The sequence below is a fragment of the Alexandromys fortis genome, unplaced genomic scaffold (genome assembly GCF_014885135.2).
Source record: "Alexandromys fortis isolate MF-2015 unplaced genomic scaffold, M_Fortis_MF-2015_v1.1 scaffold_63, whole genome shotgun sequence".
NCBI classification, from domain to species: Eukaryota; Metazoa; Chordata; class Mammalia; order Rodentia; family Cricetidae; genus Alexandromys; species Alexandromys fortis.
In genome coordinates, this window is record NW_026067953.1 from 5,251,140 (window position 1) to 5,266,853 (window position 15,714).

The 15,714-nt window shown below is 45.0% G+C and overlaps 1 protein-coding gene across 4 annotated transcripts in view; it reads right to left on the reverse strand.

Annotated features, from left to right (window-relative positions):
• The window catches only part of Foxn3 (forkhead box N3), a 370,445-nt gene that overhangs the window by 286,801 nt on the left and 67,930 nt on the right, over positions 1 to 15,714 (reverse strand). For 2 of the 4 annotated variants that reach the window (XM_050151429.1, XM_050151428.1), the window contains exon 2: positions 12,614 to 12,684. The exons of the other annotated variants lie outside the window; for them this stretch is intronic. The gene's annotated coding sequence lies outside the window, so the exon portion shown is untranslated. The remainder of the gene's footprint in view (positions 1 to 12,613; positions 12,685 to 15,714) is intronic. 4 annotated transcript variants of the gene reach the window in all.

Consider the following 15,714-nt stretch of genomic DNA (forward strand, 5'->3'; position numbering starts at 1 on the left):
TATATCCCGGTATATATTGGATCCTCTGCTCCTGCTATATTCTCTTGCCTTAGGTCTCAAAGGCAACCAGCCATTGTAAATGGGCTTACCCTTGGCCTCTGTATCAATCACAATGAAGACCTGAGAGTCTGCAACTGTAAACTGAAGGCTGTCCTCACTTGCTCCCCGGGTGAGCCGTGGCGTAAATCACATGCCAAGACAACAGCAATGTTACCTCAATTAAATGCGACGAAATTGCCAGGGATCCTGCCTTATCACTTCATTTCAGAGCCCTAGACCCAGACCTCAGAAACAGACATCACCTTTCTACAGACATCAGACTTTCTGGATATGAACACTGAAGCCCAAAAAATGGGTCAAGGTCACTGGCATCCATAGGAACTAAGCTTGTGCCAGTTGTCAGGACAACACTCTCTGCAATTCGTGTTGGCTCGCACAACTACACTTAATTTTAGTTCAGCACACATTGAGCGTGCGCTTTCTAGGAACTTTAGAGTCCCTCCATCTGTGTTCCTGCCATTTCACTCGCTCCTCTTCATTCAGCAGCTCCTAGGTTTCTATCTGCTGCACGGTCCTCACCGGAAGAGGAGACGTCCAGGCATGTAGACTGATCCCCATCTCTTGGTCACGTTGACAGCTCAGAGACAACTGAGACGCCCATTGTCGAGGATGCTCTGACTTCTCCCGATGGTGCAGGTCTAGATCGACAGCCCACTTCCGGCAAGGGCAAAGGCCTTGCCCTTCCAGGCTTGCAAGCCACTAAGAATAAGGCCACCATTGTCAACTAAGGCATGCACTGGCATCTACAAAAGGAGGGTTTCCTTTTCAGAAGTGTCTTAAATACACTTCCGACTGCCTAGGCGGAAACCAAACAGTTGGCTTGCATTCAATTGTGAACGATTGTTAAAATAACACACGTAATGAGAAGTCGAAGGCCCAGCTTTTAGACTGCCGAATAATGGATACCAAGGTGCCAAGCTGCAGGCTGGACCACTCCCAAAGTCCTGGGAGCCTCAGGCATACACAAAGGCTCTGGGACCCAGTAGCAGGCGTGTTTCTCATCTCCACCAGAGCCTTGGTCAATAGCCACACAACTTGAAATGGCTGTAGATTTTCAAAATGCTACCCAGTGGATTTTTTTTTTTAAAAAAATAGCAATTAAGTATTCAAATTGTTGAGGACTGGTTTGTTATACCCACAAGCGAAACATCATGGGAACCCGGAACACAGAGTATTATTTCTTAAGAAGCCTCAGAAGGGCATTTGATTTTTAGACAGATCCTGTACGTTCTTAGATGGCTATTAGTGCAGATAAATGCTGCGGGGACTTTGAGCTTTAAGAAAAATGGAATCTGGCTAAAGTTTCTCTTCTCCCTGTGCTCTCGGTTGCTTTAATCTTTTACATCTGCGCACAGACCAGATGGAAACGGAAGCCTCCATTCTTTGAAGATCTGGAAGTAGAGAAACGGATGAAATTTCATGGATAAACAGACATTTAGTGCTCTCTGTGGTATAAGTTCTGACTTCAGTGATGAAAATGCCCCTTAGGACTCCGTATAACATTTAGTGACTTCCCAGTACAGGCGAGGCTCTTCTGGGCACCGTGCCAGGCTTCCTTGGGAGAAGATGCTCTGGTCAGTCATTACTCCTTAATATCGGCTGTGAGTTCCATGCCTCGACCTAGCTGTCCAGGGGTTGGGGTTCTCTCTTTATTCCCCCCAATCCTCACTTGATCTCTCTGGCGCTGTCTCTAGGACTGGTCACATTCAGTTGTATCTTGGTCACTGGCAAGGCTTTTAGTAACAGTAGGTCTTGACTCAGCCCTTTCTGTTCCACCCGAGGTCCATGTTCTGCTATTCAGGCCCCGAAAACCAACAGGTTAGTGTTCTACACTCTTCATGCAAGGCGTGGGGTGTTTAAAAAGGCTGTCACGTGCTGAGCCTTCCAGAAGCTAAGTGCCTTGATTGGGCCACAACCATTGCTGTATGAGATAGCAAAACGAAAGGAATGATACAGGGAGGGAGAAAGGAAGCGTCACAGGGAAACACATTGTCTATGTTGACTGAAGACAGACACAAACCCTCCAGAGAGGAGAAACACAACCATTATCCATCTTCCTAGCCAGCCAGCCAGCATTTAACAGTCACATTTTCTCAGCTAAGGTATGAAGTACATTAGGTAATACTGAGGTAAGTATATCAAGGAGTTTGCTGGACCTGGTGAGCTTGCCCACACCTCTGAACTTAAAGGGCCTCGGTAGGAAGTTCCACCAACCTTTGAAAATGATCTGCTTTCAACTGGTGGGGGAGGGGAGGGGAGGGGAGGGGAGGAGGAGGGGGGGGGGGGGGAGGGCGAGGGTGGTGACTGTCAACATCCTACAGGAGTCAAAGATGTCCCATTGAAGGCGCTTAAAACTTGTTGGTATCAAACTCAACTTGCTTTCATAGCCACTTAGTTTTCAATCAACCAAACCAGGCAGATTCCTAGCCATTTGAGCCTGCCTAGTCTGCATGCCCATAAAACGCCATCCGGCAGCTGCTGAGGGCACTGAGGTAGAGATGGTGCTAAGACCCTAAGCACCCACTGCTTTGGAGGCAACCTGATGCAGAGACCCTCCTCTGGGATCCCCTCCCAATTTGTTCCTTTGCCGTCCTCCCCCACAGATTCATGCCCTAAGGAACTTGAATGTCTCAAAGATGAGACAAGAGGCACAACAAGCATGAGGAAGTAAACACCGCTCCTCCATGGCTTCTGCTTCAGTTCCTGACTTCAGGTTCCTGCCCTGCGTGAGTTCCTGCCCTGACTTCTTCAGCAATGGAATGTTACCTGGAAGTATAAAATGAAATAACCCCTTTCCACGCCAACTTGCTGTTGGTCGTGGTGTTTTATCACAGCATAGAAACCCTAGATCCTACTACTGCAGTTGTGAGTGACTTCGGTACACCACTTTCATCTTTAGGTAGGTCATCCAAAACAAAACAATCAACAGAGAAACCTCAGAGTTAAATTACACCATCAGTCAAATGGACCTGGTAGATAGTGACAGAAATAACATCCAAAATAAATAGAACACACATTTTTCTCAGCATCCCATGACACCTTCTCTTAACCAAACTGCATTTTAGGTAAAAGAAAAACAACACACCACAAGTCTAAGAAAATATAAAAGAGTCAAAAATCATTTCTTGGATCTTATTAGGTTATAGTGGACTAAAAGTAGGAATCAACAGGAAGAGAAAACTATTCAATACTTGGTGACTGAACAATACACACGTGAATGACCAGAGGGGTCACTGAAAAAAAGCAGGGAGGAAGATTTTTAATTCCTAGACTCAAATGAAAATAAAAGCATGACTTACCAGGTCCTTTGGGAGATAGATATAGAAGTTCTAGGAGTAAGGTCATAGCTGTAACTGCTTATAGTTTAAACAAAAACCAGAAAGTCCTCAAAGAAACAGTTTAATGATACAATATAAGGTTTCATAAAATCAAGAACAAGCCAAATCCCAAAAATAATAGGCAGTAAGAAATAATAAATATCAGGGCAGACATTTTTGAAATGAAGACTAAAAGAAAATAAATGTATAGAATCAAACAAAGAGCTGGTTCTTCTGATCAATATCAAACAACTGAACCAGTTGGTTCTACTGGCATGATGGTACTGTACCCAGCCCTTCAAAGTTGGAGGCAAGATGATGAGAAGCTCAGGGCTATTCCTGACTACATAGTGAGGCCAAGGTCACCTTGGGGGTATAGAACTGTCTCAAAAAAAAATGGTTCTTAGAAAACACAAGAAAGATTGACAAACCCATAGTCAAACTAACCCAAAGAAAAAGACAGAAAATAGCAAATTAGTAAAATTAGACATGAAGAAAGGAGATGATGCAATGGATTCCACTTGAAATCCAGATAATGACTTGGGGATGTGCTGAAATGTAAATTCCAGAAAACAAGGAACTCCAGAAGAATGGATTGTTACACATATATGACCTATTAAAACTGAGCAAAAAAGATATAAACAGCTTCAAGAGAAGCTTCCCAAGCAATGTAATTACAGCAGTTATATATGGTAACAGCCTCCCACAAGAAAGTCCAGAACCAGGTAAGACTCACTGTTGCATTCTATCAAACCTGTAATGAACAGCTACGCACTTCAAACTGTTCTAGAAAACAGCAAAGTGCAGTCCCAAAGTCACTCTATGGATCCAGTATTAGCCTGACAACACACACACACACAACTATAGGCCATTTTTCTGTCATAAACAGAGGTGCAAAAAATTCTCAGTAGAATCCTTGTAAATTATATTCAAGAAACATTAAGAAGATTATGCATCATGACCAAGTTGTTTTTACTACAGGGATAGAAGATTGCTCAATATATGCAAGCCAATAAATGTAACAACAAATAAACAGACTAAATTATATGATCATCTCAACAGATGTAGAAAAAGCCGTAGACAAAGTTAAATTTCCTTTTCCAATAAAAGCCTCCAAAAAAACAAGGAGTAGAAGGATACATCTCAACATAAGAAAGGTGATATACAGTGACCCTATGGCCAACATAATACTAAATGGAAAAATAAGAAAGAAACACTTTTTTTTTCTAAAATCAGGAACAAGGCAAAAATGTGTGCTCTTTTCCAGAAAACTCTTAGTTCTGAAAATACATCAGATAAAGCAAGATACAAAATGAACATAGATACAACATAAAAAAACCAGTAGCATTTCTGTAAAGAAGTAATTAATTTATACAGGAAGAAATCAAGAAAAATAACCCCATTCACAATAGCTTTAAGGAAAGTAAAATACGTAAGAATAAACCTATCAAGAAAGTGAAAGATCTTTACAATGAATGTGTTAAGACACCCAAGAAAAAAAATAAAATTGGAAGACTTTCCATGCTCCTACACTGGCAGGATCAATAGGGTAACAATGGCTATAGTGATCTATAGATTTAATGGAACCCATCAAAATCCCAGCTCGAAACTTCACACACACACACACACACACACACACACACACACACACGTCAATATAAAATGGCTCAAAGTCCTAATGTAAGACCTGAAACTGGGGACTTGGAGAGAAAGCTCAGTGGGTAAGGACACTGACTGTTCTTCCAGAGGACCCAAGCTCAATTCATGTGGAAGCTCACAATAATTAATAGCTCCATTTCCAGGGACCCTAAGACCTTCTTCTGGCTTCCAAGGGCACCAGGCACACAAAGGGTGTACAGACATACTTGTAGGCCAAACACCCAAACACAGAAAGTAAATTAATATCTTTAAAAAATTAAATGGCAAAACCAAATCATCCAATCAATAAATGAACTAATTAACTAAAATGTTCTCAAAAGAAGAAACATTTAGTCAATACATACTTGAAAACGTATTCAACAACCTTAGCCATTAGGGAAATCAAAATTAAAACTACTTTGTGATTCCATCCTGTCCAGCTCATAATGTTTCATTAGGAAAGCAAACAGCAACACATTCATCAAAAATGTGAGGGAAGAGGGACCTTGTGACACTGATGGTGGGGACGGACTGGTATTGCCACCATGGAAGCCAGTGTGGCTATACCACAAGAAATCTGTGGTGGCGCCCGTGTTTAATCCCAGCACTCACGAGGCAGAGGGAGGTGGATCTCTGAGTCTTCAGAGTGAGTTCCAGGATAGTCAGGGCTACACAGAGAAAGCCTGTCTTGAAAAAAATATAATAAAACAAAACAAAGAAAAAAAGTAACCTGAAAGGAGACTAAACATATGTACCAGCTCTCACTGGCTACACTGTAACTCCGAGGTGCATACCAAACTGTATGTCAACATACCACAACAACACTTGGATGTTCATGTTTACTGTTCCACTATTCGCAATAACCATGAAACAGGCCAACCTAGATGTCCATCGGCAGATGAATGGATATAGAAAACATGCTACAAATACACGGTGGATGTTTTAAAATTACTTTATAGTTTATGATTTTTAAATTATATTTATTCATTTTCATTTTACATGTGTTTTGCCTGAATATATGTGTGTGCACCAAGTGTGTGTGAGGACCACAGAGGTCCAAAGAGAGCACTGGAGCCTGGAGCTGCAGTTCCAATGGCTGTGATCCACCATATGAAGGCTGGGGAGAGAAGCTGGGTCCTCTGCAAGAGCAACAAGTGCCCTTAACCCTTCAGCCATCTCTCCGGCCCACAGGATGGAATTTTAGTCAGCTGTAAAGAAAAATTAAATCATGATATTTGAAGAAAAAAATGGAAGGAACTGGCTATTATTATGTCAAATGAGACAAGTCAGACCCAGAAAGGCAAATCTTTCCTATGAGACTTTACATCACAAAAGTGGAGTGGGGATGGAGATGGGAGGAAAGCTCTTGAATGGTGGGGGAGGGAGAGAGGACGAGACAGAGGGAAAAAATCCACGTGACAGGAAAGCAGAAGGGGAGGCACAGGGGTGCTGGAGGAGCCAAGAAGAAGCGGGAGTAGGAGAGATGGCTCTGTGGTTGAGAATACTTGCTCCTCTTCCAGGGGACTCAGGTCCGACTCCCAGCATCCGCAGGGTAGCTCCCCCTCCTTTACTACCGTTCTGGCCTCCTCCAGCACTTGGCATGTCTGTGGTGCACAGACATCCATGAAGGTAAAACAAATGCTCACATAAAATAATTTAGTTTTTAAAAAGAAAAGGAAAAAAGATAAAGAAATGGAAGGAAGGAAAGAAGGAAGAAAGGGAGGGAGAGAGGGAAGGAGGGAGGGAAGGAGGGAGAGAGGGAGGGAGGAAGGGAGGGAGGGAGGAGAAAGGAAGGAAAGAAACCTGGCCCGGTGTTACTAATGTCAAATAGTATCCCAAACTGAAGAGCATTGTTGTAGTGATGGGGATAATTCCATGATAACAGAGGCATCACACAATTATAGGAACGTAGCAACTCAGATCTCTAGAGGCAAAAGCAAGAGAATCAAAAGTTCAAGGCCAGCATAAACTATACAAGATCCTGTCTCTGAAACCAAAAGCTGGGGCTACGGCTCGGTGACAGAGAGCTTGCACGGCATGGGCTTCCATTCCCAGCACCCAAACTAAAACGAATGCAATAACCACAGATACCTCGACACCAACAACATCTCCAATACAATGAAGAAAACTGCTAGGACTGTGAGGAAAACAGACTGGTCAGTCCACAGTAACAGCCTGAGATTTCAGACAGGAGAGTCGGGAAAGGCATAGAGGGCTTGAACACTATGCACCAAGGTGATCTATTGCTAAAAACACACACTCAACAGAAGACTGCGTGTTTAAATACGCATGAGCATCGAACTGAGAGAGACCACTCCAGGCCATAAAACAATTATCGCTAAGTGTAAGAGAACTCAGTCTCGAGGGCACCTACTGGCTCCCCAGGGCATAGGACAGCTAGGCAATGCGCTCTCCTCAGAGTTGCTCACTGCATGGTAGACTGGTACCCTGCAGCCATCCCATCCCAAGACAACACCAGCATCCTTGGCTCTACCCTTAGGACCAGAACCTCAGGGGTTAGACTATAACCTGCAATGATAAGTCACATTCCGTTCCGTGGTGCTGTAAGGCACGTACTAATGGTGTTTCTGGAGGGTGGTGGAGCTGGCTGCTAGAACTCCATGCAGCAGGCCCCTGTTGTATGGTTGGCATCAGCTGTCCCCCTGACACACCTGGAGAGAGGGACCTCAGCGAAGGAACAGCCTCCCTCAGGTTGGCCTGGGTGCGTGTCTGCGGGACATTTTATTGATCGCTAAGACACAACAAGGACCATCCACTGAGGGCCGCGCCATCCACAGCGGGGTTGGCCTTAGCTACGTGAGACAGGTAGGTGAACATGACCTGGGAACAAGCCAATAAGCAATGTTTCTCTGTGGCCTGGGCGTCAAGTTCCTGCCTTGAGTTCCTGTCTCGGCTTCCATCGAGGATGGACTATAAGCAGTAAGCTAAGTAAAACCTTTCCTCCCCAAGTTGCTTTTCGTTCTGGTGTTTACCACAGCAACAGAAACCAAACTAAAACAGACCCTACGCATGCAGACGACTGACCCGGAGGAAGCCATTGCTCTGCCAAGACCGCCATGCAAAAGATGAGTGGCCTGGCCACCAACGCGCTGAACTGAAAACAGGGGAACATTTCGTGAGGGGGGGTGACCCGGGTGGGGTGAAAGTCGCTTCCTTTGCATTGCGTCAGTGTTTCCAAACTAAAGATTTGAAGCGTCAAGCTAGGGATTTCATTTCATTTCCCATTTCTCCTAATTTCACACTCAGAGCCTGGAGGACACTGGAGGACGTTTTCTTTTTTTCATCATTTCTGTATTCAACTTTCCAACTCTCTCATAACACTGCTGGGTGTTTTCAAACTAAATTAACGTGGCTCAAGCGGACCACCCTGATCCTGTGGAGGTCGTGTAGGAGAGCACCAGACGCCTCTTCACACAGGGTCCAACCAGCGCACTCTGAATGAAACGGAGGAGCATGGCGGTTAATTTTAACGGTCAAGTTGCCACAGTTTACCACCGCCTCAGAAGAGCCCCACTGAGGGGCTGCCTAGACATGTTGACCCCTGGGTATGTCTGTGAGGGTTGTCCTCATCATCTTGAGTGAGTGAGAAGACGCTAGCTGAAAGTGGGGGTGGGGCACAACTCCTAGGTTTGGGGCCCTGGAGTGGATGGATAGCAGCAGAGAAAGCTGAGCACTGAGCATGAAGGCTTCCATGTCTCTCTGCTTTTGACCCCGACTGAGTCGCGGCTGGCGTGGACTGTATCCTGGAGCTGTGAGCTAAAAGAAAACCTTTCATTAATTACTATGTCGATTTTTGTCGTATTTTGTCAGAGCCCCTGAGAGGGAACTAGGACGAGGGAGCCCATAGAAAAATCTGATGCCTCCTTCGCAGGGAATAAGGCACCCATATCCTCCGCTGACCCCCTGACCACGGCATGCCACCACCCAATTATCACAGGGGACAGGTTGAGTCTTGTGAAGAGCAGGCGTCACAAAGATCTCGGCTTCCATATTGCTGTGCGTGGAGTTGCGGGCCCCGGGAGATCACCCGGCAGGGCTGGACGCTCAAGTGGGATTCGGAGATGCCATCCCATTCTTGAGGGGAAAGCAGATGGAACTTTCCACAGCGAGTAGCTTTTGTATCTGGAAAAGTCTTTTCCTAAATCGGGGATACTCTTCGAAGTTTCCAATGACCACAGAAACAACCGCATCCAGTAAACCTGAGGGTCCCAGGGCTACTGCCTGGAAGCAAAGCGTGAGGCAGGACCTAACTTGTCAGATGTAACTAACCAACCTGCGGCTTGACGAAGCCTCTACAGAGTGCTGCGAAGTGGGCTTTCCCAGGCTGTAAGCGGACAGAATGTAGTCTCTGTGATGGACTCACATCAAACGAGGCGGACAGTTAGCAACGGATTCTTGCTGCTTAGCATCTCAACTGTGTTTACTCTCTACCAACGAACCATTTTTTTAACATCACTAAGGAGTCTATTAAGTCTTTAAATTTATTCTTGTGCCAAAACCTTATACAGGGAATTTAGAACGACTGGGTTCCCAAATACCTAGCACAATGCCGGTATATTAGTGTCACATGGAACCCAAATGTCACGCTAAGAAACTAGATCTGTGACTAGTCCCCCAGTCACTTTAAGACCCACAGGGTTTCTGAGGCAACTTGCCAGTTGCTACCTCACCCACCCTCCCACTGTACACGTCAGATCTGCTTAGCTGTGATTTGTTTTTAATTTTTACCAAGTCTTAAGATTATTTAAGGTCTCTCTACTCTCACCTTGTGCTGTTAGTTGAAAATCCACAGTTGCAAAACTTGCCTTTGATAATTCCCGCCTCAAAAAACAAAAACAACAACAACAACAGCAAAAAAAAAATTTAGTGTTTGCACTTGGGGCTGCTACTTAGTGGAGGGGGCATCTGAATAAAGAATGGGAGAAGCTTGTAAATATTTTAGTAAAATGTTTTGTCTGTTGCAGACCACATAAAATATGCTCTTTAATGTAATGCTCAATACGTTTAAGAGATAGCAATGCTCTAGGTAGCTAGGAAATTATTAAAGTTTCTGAAATTCTTGTCCTTTTTTTTCTGTAGACCTACCAAAGTTTGAACTGTGATTATTCATTCTGTGTTTGAACCATGATTCTCCTCTTCCCAGCCCCTCTGTGAAAAGGGAAATAGGTTTCTGCGAAGGCATGGAGCTAACGTCTAATATTCCAGAAGCCTTTGATCTGTGTAACCTAACACTTGGATACTTGCTAATTTGCTCTATTATGTAACCAACGAAATGGTGGTGTGTGTTAATTAGTTCAACCACACATACATGACACACGTACACACACGCGCACACTGTCTGGGAACGTGCGGTTACAGCTCTGTGGGAGAAATAATTTGTCAGTATTCACTGGCTTACAAAGAAAGAGTGCAAGAGCTCAAACATCTAAATAATAATGAAATACATTTGCCATAGAAAAGGATTCAAGTCCCATAAAGCATCTGGGACTATAATAAAACCGAATCACACTGCAAGAACAGAACATTTGGAAAACGCCCAAATATTTGAAAGCATAATACAGTAGTCCAATCTATCTATGAAAGATGTTCTGAGACCCCAGTGGATGTCTCATATACTACAGTTTCCCCATATATACACATCTATGGCAGAGTTTATTTCTCACTAGGAACAGCGTGAGCCCCAGGTTCAGTGGGAGACCTTGCCTCAAAAAAATCAAGCGGAGAATGATACGCAGTGTCAACCTCTGTCCTCCGCATGCCAATACAAAGGCATGTGCATCTGCACACACATGTACACACACGATTGATCACGCCGCATTTGGGTGAGGCTATGGAGCTAGGGAAACTCTTATCCACTGTGGTTAGAAATGTACAGTTGTAAAAAAATTCTTTATAACAACATTCTGGCAGCTTCTAAAAAAGTTAAACATACGCCTACTGTATGGCCCAGCCATTCCAATTTTTATGTGTTTATCCAAAGGAAATGAAGCGTATGTCTATGTAGGAATTTGTACACAAATGTTCCCAGAAGCTTTATTTGTGATAGCCACAAGCTGAAAACAGCTCAAATGTCCATCAACGGGTGAATGGATGCTCGCCTTGTCTCTACAGTGGAATACCACTCAGCGAAAGGGGCCGGGAGTATTAACTCATGCTAAAGCCTGGGTGAATCTTAAAATAATTATGCCGAGTGGAAGAAGCCATCCACACTCCAGTCAGAAAAGCGCATAGCACGTGATTCTATTTACATGAAATTCTAGACTCTACAGAGCAATCTGTGTGACAGAGGAAGTTTGCTGACTCTTGCCAACCTCAGGACAGAGGGGAATAAAGTAGAGATGACAAAGTAGGAATGAAGAAGATGCTGTATGCATTTAGGAGGAACGCTCACTAGACCGGCTGAACTCAGTACAGTGTATTTGAACAAAATTAAACATCATTCGTGTGTTGACCCAGCTCCCAGAAGCAGGGCTAGCTCAGAAAACTCCAGCATTTGCAGAAAACAGTGGGGACCCGGAAACCAATGCTTGGTCTAGTTCATCATGCAGTCAATTGGTAATAGGTCACCTGACTGGCTACAAAGAGTCCTGGCATGCCAAAGCTTGGTTGCTGTGATTAAACCCTCCCGTGCTGTGTTCAGCCAGGCCTGGTGCAGGTGTCCAGTGCAGCATCAGGGACCCTTTGCAACCCTGTATTTATCACGGGTGATGGGCGCTTCTTCACCTTAATGGTTATGAGGATTCACAGGTGTGTGTGCATATGTTCAAAATTACCAGCGGACACGCTGAAGGTGGGTAGCATATTCTGTATCAATTAGAGCCTGGCAGTGGTATTTAAAAAAAAAAAAAAAAAAGGAAAAAGAAGCCGAAAATGAGATGTGGTATTCTACCTACCTCCCAGCTCATGGCCAGGAGACAGAGAGCTTGTCTCGCATGCTCAAGATTATGGATTTAATCTCCAGAACAAAACTTAAAAATGCAGGCTGGAGAGATGGCTCAGTGGTTAAGAGCATTGCCTGCTCTTCCAAAGGTCCTGAGTTCAATTCCCGGCAACCACATGTTGGCTCACAACCATCTGTAATGAGGTCTGGTGCCCTCTTCTGGCCTGCAGACATACACAAGACAGAAAATTGTATACGTAATAAATAAACAATTATTGAAAAAAAAACTTAAAAATACTCCTGCTATCTTAAGAGATGGACACACACCTTAAACTCTTCGACAAATCTTTTTGTACTCCCGATGAAAGAAATGGGGGAGGGGCCAAATCCTGGGAGCCTGGGTGTAGAACCCATAAATTATCGGTGACAAATCCCAAATTGCTGTAAATCACACGCCGTGCCCTAAAACTATACATTATTTCCTAGCCACAGATAAGCTGTGTTGCCTTAACTGTATGATAATGTCTAACACTACCACTTAAACAGTGCCCCCCACACACGGAACACACAGCGTGTGCACACGCAAACACACACACCAAGCACACACACAAATGGACACAAGATGCACCCGGTTTTCTTTGCGACTTCCTTTTTAAAAGTTGTGCCACACTTCTTTATTCCTTGGGCAAGTACGTACCACAACACACGCGTGTGGAGGTCAGAGGGCAAGGCTGACGAGCTGGTTCTCTTCTTTCACTGCATGGGGTTCTAGAGAGAACACAGGTCATCGAGCTGGTCAGCAAGTGACTGCTCCATAGAGCCTCTGATGGCAGCTTCACTACCCTGGTGCTTCTCAGTGTCACAGCTACAAATCCCAGCTGCACTCCCCACGGTCCTACACAGCCTCTTCTCTCCTTCCTCCTTTTCACCTTGGGAACTTGGGAGGCATTTGAGTTTGGGGGCCCGACTGTCAGCCTTACAAGGCATACGGTTGCCTAGGAGACAAACCTCGGGGCATGTATGTGAAGGAGTTTCTAGATGGGGTTAACTGAGGTGAGACAATCTACCCTAATTATGGTGCTGAGGACACGACTGCACGGGTTGGCATCATGCAGAAAGCAAGCAGAGTGCCCGTATGCATCAACTCTCCACTTCCAGAAGCAACGGGACCTGACTGCAGAGGCCTCAAGCTACTCCTACATGACTTCCTGCCATGATGGACTAGCCTAGAGGTTCTCAACCTTCCTAACACTGTGACCCTTTACTACAGCTCCTCATGCTGTGGGGACCTCCCCCCAACCATAAAATTATTTTCGTTGCTACTTCATAACTGTAATGCTACTGTTATGCATCATCATGTCAACATCTGTCGGCAAAGCCATATCTGATGGGAACGGCAACAATCACAGAGCCAGCACAGCTGTTTGACAAGGGTCCAGCGAAGCTGAGCCACACGATGGCTGCCGTGCTACCTTTGATTTTCATCTCCACCTGTTGCATGCCTGGGAGACTTCCCGCTATACACGCAATTACGTGACCGACACAGCAACAAAGTTAGATTAGCTGAAGTTCCCGTGCCAGAACTTGAACAATAACTGCAGCCGCTTTGGCCTGAGACTTTTCTCAGGCACGCTGACCTTTAAGAGGTAATAACACACTGCTTGGGACCTGGCAATAAGCCCGAGCTGGCTTGAAGATTCTGTTTTGGCCTAGCATTCTTGAAGCAACCAAAGCTATCAGCCTGAGAGCAGGCTGTCTTACCTCGAGATTCTTAAAAATTGGGTTATGGGGTTAATGAGTAAAAAATGATAACTCTGTTCGTCAATGATGTCAAAACTTGAGGGAAAATGATAACTCTGTTCTGTTATAGTTTATTAGTGATAACTAAAAGGTGAGCAAGAAGAAGTAAAACATGTGTCCAAAACCAAAAATGATACGATCCATATGTTTTGCAACATGAATCGATCCCTGCTTACTAAATTTTGTATAAATAAGAAAGCACTCTGGCTGCTAATCAGTTGAAGTTGAAAGATCCTCCCGACCATCACGCTTGGCTCACTCGTCCCCCGCCCCTCCTCCCCTTACATTCTCTGCTGGGGACTGTCCAACCCTGAGGATGGCTCTTGGCCATCCGTGTTTGCTGTGGTCTTAGGCAACCCCAAAAGGGCCACGACCCACAGGCTGAGGACCACTGGACTAGAAACTCAAACCAAGAGCCAAAATAAACTCTCCCATTCTTAGGCTGCTTCTGCCAGTTCTTGTTTGTCGTTTGCTTTGCCGCAGCAATGAGAAAGCAATTAATACAGGACCCTATCCACACTTGCTGAATCAGAACTCCTGGGAGGCATAGCCAAGCCGTCTGCTGGCAGACTGGTCCTCCAGGTGGTTCTGATACCAGCATACCCCAGAATCGCTGGCTCAGAGCGGGACTACCTGAGCACAGCTGGGGAGAAGCAGATTCCAAAAGGTCTAAGAGAAAACCATGGAGACATCAGGAGGAAGCCTGGTTACACTGGGCTATTTTAAACCACAATGTGTTTATGCGTTCCAAGAGACTTCATCAGCTCTAATTTCATTTTTTTTTTTACCAGAAAGAACATACGACACCACAGAAACATGAGAGCATTCTTGTTGACCAAGTACAATGTACACCACACAGTCCCAAGCTCCATCTTCAGTGTTTACAACAAACACATCACAGCAATTTTGTAAGCCACCCTCCCTCAGCAACCCCACCCAAAACTGAGAAGGCAGAAAAGCTGCACCCAAAGCTTTGCACACTGAAAATAAAGCTTGAAAAGTGTCACAAAATGGCCAGGCAAACACCGCAAGGGGTGCAGGGCAACACCTTGTGGAGAGACACTTTGCAGCAAACACAACCTCTCCCAGGCTCGGCTACTGAATCAGAATCACCCCAGCATCTCCAGGAGACACGCCCGCATTGTTCAGTGTCAGAGAAGCTGCCCAGACCTGTCTTCTGGCCATAAGCCACCTCCCACCACAACTTTGGCTTGCTGTCCGGTCTTCCAATCCATGAGCCTCCCCTGCGGTTCCCCTTTACCACTCCATGGGAGCTTGCATGAGGCGGAGAGTCCACTCGCATCACTCCAGACTGACGTATGAAGACACTCCATGCGAATGGCTGAGTGTCCTCAATGCATTCTTTGTTTGGACAAGAGGGTGAAAGGGTTAGAATTTCTCCTATTTTATAGACTGTGAGGGGGGAAACAAAAGCTAAGTCAAAATATTTAAGAGCAAAGCTTACTGTTAGCAAAGGACTTAACTAAAAGGAGTGTTCCTTCCTCGTTAGGCCATATTGTGCCACCTGGGAATCCTCAAAGAGGAAAACTTCCAGGGAAAGTGGAGGACGTGACTCTGACTGTCTATTCTCTATCACAACTTACTTTTTAGTAATTCGATTGTGGGTTTTTGCTTTTCTTATATTTGTGTGCAGTATGCATGTGTGTCTATATATGTGTTCGAGTATGTGCACACCTGTGTGTGTGCGCATGTGTTGTTCATGTATGTGGTTGTGTCATGTATGTGCTTGTGTGTGTGTATGTGTGTGTGCATGTGCATGTGTGTGTGTCTTGGCCTCGGGAGTCTTCCTTGGTCTACATCCCCATATTTATTGAGGGTCTCTCATTTGAACACAGAGTCCAGGAGCACAGGTTAGCCTAGCTGGCCTGCTCTGAGGATTCCATCTCCACCTTCCCAGCACTGGAATGAGAGGTGGACCAACAAGCCCACCCAGCATTTACATGGGTTCTGCGGATCGGAACTCTGGTCCTCAGGTTG